The sequence below is a fragment of the Ambystoma mexicanum genome, chromosome 9 (assembly GCF_040938575.1).
Source record: "Ambystoma mexicanum isolate Mex_15411 chromosome 9, UKY_AmexF1_1, whole genome shotgun sequence".
Taxonomy (NCBI): domain Eukaryota; kingdom Metazoa; phylum Chordata; class Amphibia; order Caudata; family Ambystomatidae; genus Ambystoma; species Ambystoma mexicanum.
In genome coordinates, this window is record NC_090931.1 from 616700070 (window position 1) to 616713580 (window position 13511).

Consider the following 13511-nt stretch of genomic DNA (forward strand, 5'->3'; position numbering starts at 1 on the left):
ACTAGACCTGGTGTATGCCTATTTTCACATCGCCATACATCCAAGACACAGGAAGTTCATACGCTTTGTGATTTTAGGAAGTCATTACCAGTTCAGGGTACTTCCCTTTGGGCTTAAGTCAGCACCAAGAGTGTTCACAAAGTGTCTTGTCTGGCACCGATGACAGACCACCTGCGCCTCAACGGCATTCATGTCTACCTTTACTTGGACGAGAGGCTTGTCCCGTCCCCTACTCGAGAGCTGGCGGTGCAACACACCAAGGAGGCCATTCACATTCTAACAGTTCTCAGATTTTCAATCAATTATCGGAAATACTGCGTGGTGCCATCGCAGAACGCTCTGCTTCTGGATGCCCGTCTCACACAGTGCATCCCCGGCGTTCCCCTCGGACGAGAGGGTGGCAACCATATTAGGGAAGGTCCGTCGGCTGACGGCAACAAAGGTTGCAGAAGTCTGCAGAATCAAACTGCTCTTGTGGATGGTGTCCTGCATTCCCCTTATTCCATTCTGCAGGCTACAGATGAGAACTCTACAGGAGTTCCTGGACGCCAGGTGGCTCCAGATCACAGGCAAGTGGTTGGACAGGATTGCCCTCAACAAGGAATTTAGACAATCCATTTGTTGGTGGCGGGTCCGCAAGCACCTTACGCAAGGAGGCCCTGCATATCAACGTACTTGAACTGCGTGCCGTGTTCTTGAACCTAAAGTCCTTCCTGCCACTGCTGCAAGGACTAGTGGTGAGGATTTTCACATACAATACAAGCACAATATTCTACATCCAGGAGCAGGTTGAAACCAACTCTTTCTCTCTCCATGGAGGCACAAGACCTGTGGCATTTGGCCATTCTTCAAGACAGGTTTCTCATTCCATTCCATCTAGCTGGCATCAAGAACACAATTGTGGACTCTCTCAGCAGGGATCTACGATCCTGCCACAAATAGGAACTGCATCAAGCACATATGTCGCGTCTTCAACAGGTGGGGCCAACTCTAGGTCAACCTTATTGCAAAATCAAGAATTACAAATGCCAGAGGTTTGCCAGCAGATTTCCCCATCCAGGGAGCATGGGAGACTCATTCTCCTTCACATGGGAAGGCCTCTTCCTTTACGCATTTCCCCCGATACCACTGCTGTTACGTGTGATCAACACTCTCAAACGCTGTTGCAGCAAGATGATCCTCCTTGTGGCCGCGTTGCCGCAACAGATCTGGTACATGGAGCAGCTACCCATGTCGATAGCACCCGGACATCAGATTGCCTTCTCTTCCGGACCTCCTGTCCAGGGAAGGGGGATCGATATTGCATCATGACCCGATGTCACTGAACCACATGGCTTGGCTGCTGCAGCCCTAGAGTTTGGACAGCAACATCCTGCTGGACTGCAGGAAGGTCCTGACAAGGGCTAGGGTGTCCTCTACACTTAAGTGCTACAGTCACAAATGGAAACGATTCACAATATGGTGCAGAACTCAGGGGGTCGCACCTCCTATGGATTACAGCTCCACAGCTTCTGCCATACCTGCTGTCACTGGCAGAGTCTGGGCTAGCTCACGCATCCATCATGGTACATCTGGCTGCCATTTTCCAATACGCATGGTCACCAGGCAGATCGTCATCGTGCTTGCACAGGCTAGCCAAGGAGTTCCTGAAGGGCCGCTTCAGGACTCTTTCGCCTGTCACTGCTCCAGCCCCGGCTTGGGAGCTCAACAAAGTACTTACAAGGCTATTGGGACCTCCATTTTAATCTTTGCATCAAGCTTCTCTGAAGTTTCTCTTGGAAGACCGCTTTCCTAGTGGCCATCACCTCGGCCAGGCAGGTCGGGGAGATCCAGGCCCTGTCCTCCAAGCACCCGTACTTGTCCTTCCATGCTACAAGGGTGCTGCTGAGGAGGCATTCATCCTTCATGCCAAAGGTCCCTTCAGAATTCCACCTTAATGAGCCTTTGGTACTTCCAGTCTTCTTTCCAAATCCTTCTTCCCCCGGTGAAAGTTTGCTGCATACGGTGGACATTGCTCGTGCCTTGAAATTCTGTGTGGCACACACGAGGGATTTCAGGAAGACGTTGCAACTTTTTGTGAATTTTGGTCCTATGAATCTTGGGAAGGCCCTTCTAAGGCTTCCATATCCAGGTGGCTCTCCAACTGCATCAGCCACTGTCATCGTCTGGCCAACAGGCCCACTTCACTAGAGCCATCGCTGCAACAACGGCTATTCTCTCTGGTGTTCCCCTGCTGGACATTTGCAGGGCGGCTACGTGGAGGTCAAAACACACCTTCACAAAGTTCTACTGTCTCGACAGGGATTCCAGGGGAGGAGTGCAGAGTCGGCCAGGCAGTTCTGTGCAACCTGTTTGTCTGAGGTGAGTGCATGGGGTAAGTGAATGTACTTCTGTTGAGCCTTGCCACCTCCCATGGCTGTGGTTTTATGTACTGCTGTATAGTCTTGTTCATGAGAATTTGAATCCGTACCAGAGCCCATGCTGGAGAAGGAACAAGTTGCTTACCTGTAACTGTTGTACTCCAGCATGGGTCTGGCATGGATCCACATGCAAACCCTCCCTTCTTCCTCACTGTGGTTCTTCTGGGTTCATTCTGGCCCCTCATGTGCTTTGAATCTGAAGATGGCTGACAGGGGGCAGGACTTGGGGAGACAAATCATCATTTGATGGGTGCAGTATGACCTAGTACTTGGCGAGTACAGGAAAGGGCGTTTTTTTTTCATTTTATTTTTTAGGTTTAAAGCAAGACTGCTTTCTTTTTTATTGAGGATTTCCAGTTGGATGATGGGGAATATTCATAAGCATGTGAATCCATGCCTGACCCATGCTGGAGAACAGTTGGAGATAAGTAACTTGTTCCTTCCCTTGCTGTGAAATCCCAAGCATTTGTTGGGTATATAAAAATTGAACGGCATAGACATGTGCAGAGCCCCTTTATGGTGGACGGCTTAGTCTCTGGCTTGCCTCAGTTACAGCCTCATAGTGAAACCCAGGACCAATGAGATGTTTTACGCCACTTCGAGGAGGGACATCAGGTGCCGAAGAGAGAAACCAGCCGCTGCGTGAGAGATTCCAGCTTGTGCAGCCATGCAAAGGAGGACGTCCCGCCCCCTAAACTCCTGTTCAACGGGAGAGTCTTGCAGTCTGCGTGGTGTGGAGGGATCCGAAGCAGACTGCGGAGCGCTGCCGGCTTTCTACTTGTGGCGGAGATCCTGCTGAACCCGGGACCGCCGGGAGAGAAAAACGTTCCTGAGACAGACGAAATACTGACAACCTGCTCCACCTAGACTCTGAGTCGAGGCAGCAGCCGAACGCACTTTCTAGAGCCAGAAAGAGGAAGCAGTTCCGTGCACGCCCAGGAGACCAACTCCACAACCGAAGCCCACTGCTGCAGTAAAGCTACACCATATCACATGGAAAGCAGGTGGCGGGCGGTGAAGCAGGTCCATAGCCCACATGGGGCTGACTTTCAGAAGACCCAGGAGAAAGTAATCAAATCCACAATAGAAACTGTAAGCAAAGCGTGGCCCAGTAGGCCATTAGCCTGCACAGAGCTGATAACCAGAAGATCCCAAAAGTGGGGTAAGATCCGCTGTGAGATCAACCGCAATCTAATTGGGCTAAGCAGGCCCGTAGCCCACCTGGGATAATAATCTGAAGAACCCAGCAGGGGTTGAAAGAAACTACACCCACAGAGGAACAGAAGTCGAGCTGAGCAAGTACCTAGTCTACCTGAGGCCAAAAGCATTAATAACCGAACAGCAACAAAGAGAAAGTGGTGTTTTTAAAGACCAAGAGGCACAAATTAGAGGACTGCATTTGATTCAATATATCCCTCGGAAGAGACTTAACAATGAATTGTTTGGACTAACTGGTAAAGCTGTTTAATGTTAAAACTACAGTAAGATACATTTTTGATTATTTGTCCACCCGAGCCTCCAAGCGAGAGCTGGAACAGATTTTTTGTTGGAAAGAACATTTTGTTTGTTCATTGAAACCACCAAATCAGGATCTGGAAGAGCTTTAGAGAACTCTTTGGCCGGGGTCTGAAAACTAGCCACCACCTGGGGAACCCAGGCCGAGAACCACCCTATTCTAAGTCTTAACCTGGATTGCCTTTCTTTCTTTAGTGGTAGGACGATAGGTTTTGGTGGAGCACCGAGTTTATTTTTTCAACATCGTGACGAGCACCCATTTGTTTTTGTTTTTTTAGAGTAGGGAACTCTTAGTGGCACAGCTTGGAGAAGGTTTTGTTTAATTTTAAAGAAATAACTATGCTGAAAGATGTCCTCATCTCAGTCTCCTGTATCTGACTTACCACACAACTTTATTTGTAACTGAACTTTTTTTGATTGCATGTGCGTTGGTGTGTGTGTATATAAACATATTCAAGGAAAAGGGATGTTAAGGTGAGAACTTAACGCAACAAAACCCCTGAAATTCAGCTAAAGCCACCTTATCTTTGCACCCCCTGTTGCGCAGCCTATGACCAAAATGATGACATCACAGATCACATCACTAATTACATTACAACAGTAACTGGCATTAAGCATGGCCTTCAGCCATGGTCAATGTGCATGGCCAAATATCTGTTAACACATGAATGGGTACTAGTCAACGGTCACACCTTTCACCCCTGTGCACTGAATATTTGAATACACTTAGCAGGCTACCAACCATAGCTTTGGGCCTTTACCAGTGGACTCAGTTTTCAGCTGTGTCCACTGTATATTATATTTGACAAGGACGAATGAGCTGGGTCATTAAAGCCAGTACATGCACTTCTATTAGTTACCACATCAAAGACTGGTTGATTTTGCTTTTTCAGAAAAATGTAATACACAACATAAATTGTATCCAACTAAAACATATTTCAGGACACTAATCAATTCACAAGATATCTACACATGATACATTGGTGCTCACCCAAGACAAATCCCTCGGATCACGATACAAACATATACATGCCCTTCAATGCTTGAAGGGTAACATGGGGACAGATGTACAAAATCATTACAGTGTGTTTAATTACATTAAATCTGACGCCAGCTAATATTCACAATTCAATCTAAATGTTTCGGAATGCCAATCTTCACAATTTTGTCTAGATGTGGCATATTGCCAATAGTACTCCTTGATGTGAGACATGGCTAGTCAACACAGTTTGCAACTCAGTATATGTGGGGCAGCAGTGGCTAAATAGAAGCAATTGTACGAACGAACCGCATCCAAAGGTTTGCATGGACAAAAAGTCCTAAAAATGCTACCACCAAAGGTTCGAACCACCAAAAGTTCGAACCTTTGGTGGTAGCATTATAGGTAAGTATAAAAAATGTCAAAAAACACTATGGGGGTGTCCCCCTCAACACCCCGTTCACTATACTGTGTGGTATAGTGAGCGGGGAGTTGCGGGGGACATCCCCACAGCACACCCGGAAAAAAAAAACGGGGGAGGCAGGGGTGTCCCCCGCAACACCCCACTCACAATACTTTACAGTATAGTAAAGTATAGTACAGGGGCTGCAGGGGGAAACCCCTGCAGCCCCTGTTAAAAAAAAAAAAAAAAAAAAAAAATAGCAAAAAAGGACCCTGCAGCGCCGGTTCCCGGTCACGGAAGTGAAAGGGAACTGGCGCTGCAGGGACTCAGCGTGAAGAGAAAGGTACGTAGGGTATGTTTATGTTGGGGGTGTGCTGTGGGTGTATTGTGGGTGGGGGGTATTGGTATGAAGGTGTTGGGTGCGTGTGTTCGCATGGGAAATCTGCAAACCTTTGGTGGGTTCGCACATTTCTCATGCAAACTTTCCAGCCACAGGAAAATCAGCTGCGGTCGGATCACGCAGATCCAAATAGAAGTGGGTAAATGCAGGCTTCCTGCTATCTCGTGGTGCAGAAGATAAGGTAGGAGTGAGGTGGGGCAGTGAAATATACAAATGTAGTTCATTTGACCTTCCACTTCGAGGAAAGACAAAATAGCATTGGACTTTTAAAAAAAACAAAGTAATGAACACCAGAAAAATAACCTGAGCGAGGAAATCTTCCAATAAATATGCTGGCAAAGTATAAAAGGTGCTCACCTTTTAAACCCAGCAATCTGTAGTGAAATATTCCATGTAAAACAAAATCCCAATATGAAAAGTGCTTGTGGTCTTGTGGGTAAGCATCTGTACTGGGAATATGACAACTTGAGTAAAATCCTGGTATCCAAATACTTGAGGAAGCTTACTAACCTCAACAAAATCCTAGAGGATACGTCTGCCCTCTGAAAAAAAAGTTACTGTCCACCCACAAGTGTCCTTTACTGGTGCCCTGAAAGGCAGCCACAATCAGGGGAAAATACCTGCACCAGTGTCCAGGATTGCAAACTCTCTTGCCACATCCTGGGCAAATACGAGTTACTTGCCCTCTAATCATTTCCACTCCTCACCCCCATGTCTGGCTTTCAACAATACTCTGCTTCATAAAACTAACTTGAAAAGTACACATACCATAGTGTCACTCAAATATATAAATCCCTATAGAACTATGTTAGCCAAAAAGTGTAAGATTGTGGCATTATTCCTCCCATCTTCACTGAGACTACAAATACCTGAATGCAATCCCGCAAAAGGCAAAGAATGTGCCTCTCAGTGCAAAGCTTTCAAGGACTGACAGTAGCGGGGTTTAAAAAGAAAATGAAGGCAGATGCTATGTGTTATGAGATGTATAAAACTGAGAAAACACACAGCATTCAGGATTGTGGACTATCTCTCATCCATGCAGTAACCGGGACCGGACCTGTTTAGTTTCAAAACGAGGAAAGATCCAGCCCCCTTAGGCCATGTTTCTGTAAGTGGTCTTGTAAGGTGGGCTCATTTATTTTGCAACATGGCGTTAGGGGGCGGACCCCTTCCTCGCTTTGACGCTAAGCAGCGTTCGTCCCAGTTACTGCCGGTATGGGAAACCCACTGTTACTGTAAAAAGATATATTTTGTTTGTGTATTATTGATTGAGAGATTACAAATACCAAAAAGCAATTCACCAAAAGGCAAAAAAATGGTCTGAGTGCAAAACTTTCAAGGACTGAAAGTAGCATGGTTTTTAAAAATGGTGATGCCCATTTGGTCGCCCAGCTATGTAGTAACTGGGACTGAACCTGCTTAGCTTCAAAGTATGGAAAAGGGCTGTCTCATTTCTCTAAGTGGTCTTGGCTCATTTATCGGGCAACATGGCCTGAGGAGGCTGGCCCCTTCCTCACTTTGAAGCTAAGCAGGGTCTGTCCTGGTAACTGCATGGATGGGAGACCTGGATGGCAATCTTGTCACTGGCCATGGCCAGTGATTTTTCACCCCTGACATCACTATAGCTGTAAACCTATCTTTTAAAAGAACTGTAACCGCGGGTACTGAACTACACATATCCTTGGCTATCCGTAGTCCTTTATAGACATGAATATCAGAAAAACGGCTGAAATAAAATGCTTTCCTGCCCTCCCCAGGCCCTCACCAGGTACCCCTGTATCTGTGCCAGCTTCCCAGATGGCCTCCTCACCTCCCCTGCCCTCTCCCCCACAACAGTGTTTCTGTGACGCAGTTTGCTTTGAGATGTAGGCTATTTGAGGCTATAGCAGATGCTACAAAAAGCATTTTGTTGCAAACTCAGACCCTAGACTCTCAAATGTCCCTTGGTGCCCTCTAGCCACACCCCTGTCCTCCACCTCTAGCCCAATGCCATTTGAATGTGTTTTTGACCTGCAAATAGCTTTTTTCCTGCGTTTCATTTTCCCATATCCTCAGCCATAGCCGCCGTTATCTCGCATCACGAGAAAAACAAGATGGCGGTTGTATAATTTTTTAAGAACACGCTTTTGGGTACATCCCCGAGATATAACTATCTATTTTTGGGAAGGTGGCACCCCTTCTCCGTCAAATATTTTAAAAACGACTGCACAAAATAACCCAAACCATGCATGGATCGCAAGTCAATGCTTTGTGCCCAAGTTGTTTCAGACCTGGTCCAAATCCGTCAAGCGGTTTGGGCTGTGTGCTTTGACAAACACTGACCTTGCTTGTCTATCTATGGGAAAATGAATGGGAAGTAGGCTGCACTTTTGGAGAAAAGAAATGTGGTCTTAATACATTTTACAACAAATCTTTATGAAACTTTGCAGTCTTTGGGGGGTGGTGGAGGGCGAGTCCTTAATCACTTTTAAAATTTTGGTTGAATCTGTTAATAACTTTTGATCTGAATAATGATAGAATTTTGAGGGGCTCATATTGGCATTCTGACTCACCTCAACTATAGGGTGGCTATCGCTGCCCTAAACAATATACATTAGGGATGTAACGGTATACCATTATAGATACCATGAACAGCTTAATTGAACTATAATAACTGTCACGTTGTTTATACAGGTATACAGTTTTAGGGCCTGCAGCTATTAAGTGAGCTTTTCAATCTGATTTGGAAAGGCTGCAGTAAGCAAGTGCTGCACATGCTGGATCTTGCACTGTGGGATGTGGTGTTTGGCAAACAAGAGCATAGGGAAAGTGAGGCCACATTAGTATATGCAGCTTTGATGCTGGGACCGCTGTTTCTCAGTGATCAGTAGTCGGGTTAAAGATCAGCAGATTTGTAGTTTTCCCAACAATTTGGAAGATGGGGAACTACACATCCCAGAATTAAAAGGGGGGGAATGAGCTGGATGCCCTTCTGATGCATGTCCACAAAAAAGTTAGCCCTGTAGACTGTATGAACACTGGGCCTATCAGTGCTTTGTGCTAGTCTATAAACTGCCCCCCCCACTGTCCTCCATGTAGATTTAAACATTGACACTAGAGTTGTTGCTTCGATTGATCCTTCATCTGCCTTCTGCATATGGCACTGGACTCAAGAAGGCAGGACAGATTCTACATTCAATTTGAAGTATCCAGAGCAATGGGGGTGAGATATTTCCCAGGTCTATCCTCGATTTGTGATACCACCCATGAAAGCATTCCTCTGTCTCAACTCACATGACAAGGGTCCTAATGCACTCCGTCCTAGGGAAAATGGTAATTATGGGGCTGTGGTGATGTGGTGGTCTAGGCCATATTTGTGCCGATATGTATTTTAACTTTGTCATTTTCAAAACGTTTTTGTGCCACAATCTTTAAGAAGGTAAATTAACATGTATTGCAAGAATCAAGAAAGAAATCAACAGCGCCCACTGAACAATGTCCTGTTAGGATTACATAGTCCAACATCAGACCTTTATAATACACTAGGCAGATGGTAAACAAGCTATAGTGATTTGATCAATATGCAACCTTTCGGTGAGTGTCTGTTGGCTATGACATTTTGACAAAAACACAATGACCTGGGCTTTCAGACCTCATATGAGTGACTTTTCTCCCTTTAATGGGATAAAGCGTTATCACAACAAACTTTTATGACTGATCGCAGCGCGGGGTCATGATGCCTATGCCATGTGGTTCCAAAATAATGCAGGTCGAGGCCGATTTTCAAAGCAATGACCTGTGACTGAGCAGAAAGCTCATTGCTCAAAATTAGCATTTTAACACTTCCACTAGTCACTCTTTCATTCAAGGAGATCAACGAGTGAGCGCCATGAAAGACCAAATCTGCAGCCGCTTTAGATTCCTGGAGGATCAGCTAAAAAATGTGCAGAGACAAGTTTCAAAATGCTGACTAAGAAAATATTTAAGATTAGTTAACTCCACTATACCGCGATAACCATGATAACCTTCTTGCCAAATGACGGTATATCATACCGCCATAAAACCAATACCGTGACACCCCTACGTAACATACATGTATACATATCACAATAGTAATAAGGCATCTTTCTGTTGTGTACCATGTTATTGGCCAGCTAAACTACTAATTTCATCCATTTCTGTATCACAAAGAGAGAGACCGCTTTGCTGGCCTACAGTCCTGTGACCCTGGTGTAAAGTATTCTATGCAGTGTGGGATCATTAGCCCACTGAGTTACCTTACCAGCATGACACCTACCTTACAGGGTAAATCAGTGATGGGACCGACTCTTATTGGGATTCTTAAAGTCAAGTAACTGAATAAACTGGTGTGTAAAGGTACCGAGCTTAGACGCACTCTGGAGTACAGTGCAAGACGAACGGGACGCATAGCGCTCAATAGTCTTCACCCCAATTCCCCTCTTCCGTATTTTTTCCCCGAAATCTACTTAGTTGTGATCATCTCTGTGTCAAAATGTGCTCTGCAAATTAAGAAGTTTCTCATCTATTGCCACGGGACCAGGAAGAACGTAAGGGAAGAAAGAGCAACGACTCATTAACTATTCAATTCTTAAAACACAAACAATAACCTATGTAAAATGCTTTAGTAGCAGTTAGTATAACTCACCATAGGAGAACCCAGTTGCTCTCTGTAGTGTAGGATGAAAGGTGCAGTCAATCCTTCAGGAACTAAATGCGTGACCCTCCGGCTACCAGCCCATCTCCTCAGCAAGAGCATTAACCCACCCATCTATCGTGGCAGCAAAAAACGTGTCATCCGCCTGTGCACTTCCTCTCGCCATCCGTAAATGCTGATATTTCTCTGATCTGCATTTCTCGCTTTTTTTGTCCATTGTTAATATTTTTGGGGGAGGGCGGCAAGGCTCGGTGCAAGCCCTCCCTCCCCCACACCCCCCAGGAGCAGCGAGTGAGGCATGGAGCAGAAGTTGCCAGCTCTCTGGCATTCTTGGTTTATTTTTAGTGGCGCTGTATCAGTGCAGCTGTCCCTGCAGGCTCGCGGGGGGGAAATGACACCCGGGCCCGGCCGCCCAGTCCTCTCTGACGAAGTCGGCCTCCGGGTCCTCCAGCCCAGGCTCTCCTCTCGCAGCGCTCGGTAAGGTGGACGAACGGTAAGTGGCCGCCCCGCCTGAGCACACCCTTGGGGTGTCCGGACACTGGGTGCCCGGGTGGTGTGAGGTGTGCGTGTGTCTATGAGTGCCGACCCCAGTCAGACGGGGCCGAGTAGCGGCCCGGCGCTATTAATAGCGTCGCCGAGCTGCGCCTGCTGATGCATACCTGCCATGTTGCCCAAAATGATGCCTTCCCCCGTCACACTGCGAAGTAGAAGCCGCAAATTGTCCGTTTCTGTACCCTTTAGGCAGCCTAAAGCCATACCCCGTGGTGAAAATGTGTGGATTTTCAAACATTTTAGCGCATTTGAAATTATAATGTGATTATTAAGAAAGTGTGTCTTGAGGGGAAAACGTTCACCAACCTGTAGCCGCATGACACAAGACCTCGGCTTCCGCATTCGACGGAGCGAAACGGAAATCGACGTTACTAATGTGCGTTTCTGGAACCAGCAAAGTGCGTATGGCTAGCTGCGAAGGAGCCATGCGACTTCTCTCTTCATGGACTCACTTCCTTATTTCGGACCGGCAGCCGTTTTACATCCAACGTTATGGGTACGGGTGTGCTTTTTAAATATTATCTTTAATATTTGTTATTCTAACTGTAGAAGCGAACTTCTGGGATCATCTGCGGCCTTGAGTGTAAAAAAAAAAAAAGCATGCAATCTCAAATGAACTGCTCATTCTAAACCAAAAGTTACTTTTTCTGATACCCTCTCGGGGAAATGTGGAATAGCTACAAGTGGGACTTGTCTGTAGCATGCTGCCCGTGGTGCGTACGAGCGGGGGGGGGGGGGGGGGTATGAGGGTGCACGGTCCATACTATACTAGGCCCTACATAAAGAGAGCGATTCACTTAGCAAATCGAAGTCTTCTCTACTCTGTGCGCCATACATTATAACAGACCATACAGTGTTGTTGTTTGATAAATATTGTGTTTTTATAGTGAGGAGTTCTTCTTAATTGTCGTTATATGTTGTATTGTGCGAGGCTGGGCTGTGTTTTTGTTTAGTTGTATGCCTGCGTGCTATTCGAGTACACTTGGGGAGGGTATTGCGCAGTGGCTTCAGAGCTTATTTATTTTCTATGCAGTGGTGTAGCACTGGTCCCTGTACAAGAAAAGCAGAACATCTCCCGGATTATGAACATTAATTACCAATACTTTTCTAAATTTCTTCCCGAAAAAAACGGGGCTCTTGGGCAAATGGATAATTAGGGGCAGAACAAAAGGGATTGTACAGTGCAACCCATTCCATACAAATACGGGGTAGGGGTGTGAAAAAAAAACGCATTCATAAAACATTGCACCAAGTAGGTTTCGAAGTGATGAACTGTAACTGTGCACTACCTCATTGGAGGCTATTGCTTTGTTTGGGACTCTCCAGGGTACCTTTTTTCTTCTTTTGACTAGTTCTGGTCTAGCGGGCACAACAACGTGGCTTTCCAATGCAATACAATGCCTGCTACTGTCTTTCACAATGATATGAAGAAATGTAAGTTTAATGCTTGGCTATCAAGTATATGTTATGGAGACGGCTTGAAGTGATTAATTCATGCCAGTTTAGAAAGGAACTATATTATAATACTGGGCACCCCTTTACATTGCCACAAGGAGAGTTTATATATTGACACCGACTTTATAACTCTGCAGCCAAGAGTGGGTAAAGCAAACGGGTCCCTTATTAGAATTTTAGAGGTCGAAATTAAGATTTAATGTGCAAGAGCTAAAACTAGCTCCTGCGCATTGGGCATCACCTAGTAGGCAGGAGCTACTACATAGCGTGGCACAAATCTAATGATTATGTGAGATGCAAACTTATATTTTTCTATTGTATACAATCCATGATGCTTTAAATGACTTCTAGGTGTCTCTAATGATTTTGTAGACATTCCTAAATACAGAAAGTTAATGCCACATAGGTATGTTTGTATGCCCCAGAGGGTCTCGGGAGCCAAAAGTAGCACCTGGTAGCTGTTGGTGTCAAGCTAACCAGGCTCTCTGTGGTTAGAAGCAACAGGTAAATAGCCCCCAGCAATTTCGCACCCTGGGATTCACAAAGGGAATTTGAGAGAAGAGACCGAGTTGCTCTGTCCATTTAGGAATGAGGTTAAAATCCCATCAAACAGTGGCCTCCTTTTCTTATTGTATCCCATTAATGCACTTTACCAGCTCGCTCAAAAGACGATTGGCTACACAATACATATTGCTTACACAAGGAATATGTGTGTATCTTTTTATATACCTCTTAGTATTGATACTTAATTCATTTATCAATGCTCATATTTTGTTCTTTAAAGGTAATTGCCCAAGATCATATATTGTTCTTAAGATAAAGGTGAAATGGTGAACCGAGAACTCTTTGCCATTTTGTAGGGGCACACAGCAGCTGCCAGTGCTTCAACGTCTAGGCTGAACCCGGTGTTGGTTTGTTGTTTTAGTGTGGTCTGTGATATTTATAGAGCACATGCAGGTCACTGGGATTGGTCCATCTGTGTTGGCTTGGCAGCCTTGATGGGTTTCTGAGACACTGGCAGAGTTCTGGGACAGTCAAAGCTGTTCTCCGAGGTTGGCAGATCGCCGCTGGGGAGCGAAAGTCGAGAGGTACTGCTCCAAAGTTCTGTCATGGCATTGTGCCCAGTGACATTC

General features: G+C 45.7%; 1 protein-coding gene across 11 annotated transcripts in view; it reads left to right on the forward strand.

The window, feature by feature from the left end:
• Nucleotides 1–13511, forward strand: part of MYO18A (myosin XVIIIA) — a 1313149-nt gene that overhangs the window by 448426 nt on the left and 851212 nt on the right. For 4 of the 11 annotated variants that reach the window (XM_069615285.1, XM_069615284.1, XM_069615288.1 and 1 more), the window contains exon 1: nucleotides 10763–10864. The exons of 6 other annotated variants lie outside the window; for them this stretch is intronic. The gene's annotated coding sequence lies outside the window, so the exon portion shown is untranslated. Of the gene's footprint in view, nucleotides 1–10762; nucleotides 10865–11396; nucleotides 11420–13511 lie in introns of those variants that run through there. One more of the 11 variants, XM_069615292.1, reaches the window with a different exon arrangement.